Source organism: Otolemur garnettii, unplaced genomic scaffold (genome assembly GCF_000181295.1).
Source record: "Otolemur garnettii isolate 467f Iridium unplaced genomic scaffold, OtoGar3 scaffold00021, whole genome shotgun sequence".
Lineage (NCBI taxonomy): Eukaryota > Metazoa > Chordata > Mammalia > Primates > Galagidae > Otolemur > Otolemur garnettii.
Window position 1 is genome coordinate 5,044,520 of NW_003852416.1, and position 1,243 is coordinate 5,045,762.

At 40.3% G+C, this 1,243-nt stretch overlaps 1 non-coding gene across 1 annotated transcript; it reads right to left on the minus strand.

The window, feature by feature from the left end:
- Nucleotides 1–684: 684 nt before the first annotated feature.
- On the minus strand, nucleotides 685–788 carry LOC111724318. The gene has a single exon (XR_002772635.1). It is a non-coding gene; the product is annotated as a U6 spliceosomal RNA (small nuclear RNA).
- Nucleotides 789–1,243: the final 455 nt, after the last annotated feature.

Genomic DNA, 1,243 nt, shown 5'->3' on the forward strand with positions numbered 1-1,243 from the left:
TAGTTATGATTATATTAGCTATTTGGACTTTAAATGTCAGCAAATCCAGTATAAACTGAAGTAGTCTTTATTTCTGTGATTCAGTTCTTCTATCTGTAAAGTGAAAATAATATGATTTCTCCATAAGTGACAGAGACAAGATAATTATATCAGGCTTATAAGGTAACGGCCTCAGAAAACTGTTAAAATTTAGTTTCATTTACTTTTGTAATTATAGATATAACACATGTTATGCATTTGGAAAACTTTTAGAAAATTATGATAAAGAAAATTTAAGGCTGGGTGCTGTGGCTCATGCCTGTAGTCCTAGCACTCTGGGAGGCAGACTCTGGAGGATCACTGAGGTCAGGAGCCTGAGGCCAGCCTGGGCAAGGAGTGAGACCCCATCTCTACAAAAACATAGAATAATTATCTGGGAGTGGTGGTGTGTTCCTGTAGTCCCAGCTACTTGGGAGAGTGAGGCAGGAAGATCACGTGAGCCCAGGAGTGTGAGGTTTCAGTGAGCGATGATGATACCACTTCACTCTATCCTGGACAACAGAGCAAGACCCTGTCTCAAAAAAAAAAAATCAAATCAAATCAAAATTACTCATAATCCCATCACTCAGAGAAAACCACTGTTAATATTTTTATGTATTTCCTTCTTATCTGAACTTTTTATTTTCATGAACAGCTGGGTTTATTAAAAATATGGAACGCTTCATGAATTTGCGTGTCATCCTTGCACAGGGGCCATGTTAATCTTCTCTGTATCGTTCCAATTTTTAGTATATGCGCTGCTGAAGCGAGAACTTTATCTGAAATTTTAATGAAAACAGTGGGTTGAGAGAAGCTTACATATACTGAGTGTCTACTGTATACAAGATAGTGTTCTGTGAGGTGGCTCATGCCTGTAATCCTAGCACTCTGGGAGGCTGAGGCAGGTGGATTGACTGAGCTCAGAAATTGAGACCAGCCTGAGCCACAGCGAGCCCTCATCTCTAAAATATAGCCAGGCCTTGTGGCAGGCCTCCCAGCTACTTGGAGGGAGTAAGCCCAACTCTTGGACATAAGCCCAAGAGTTTGAGGTTGCTGTGAGCTGTGACACCACAGCACTCTACCCAGGGCAACAAAGTTAGACTGTCTCAAAAAAAAAAAATACAAGATAGTGTACTAATTGTTGAAGGTATATTAAATGAGTTAATCCTTACAGCAACCCCTGTAAGGCAGAGGTCTCAACCTTGACTATACATTAGAATCACCT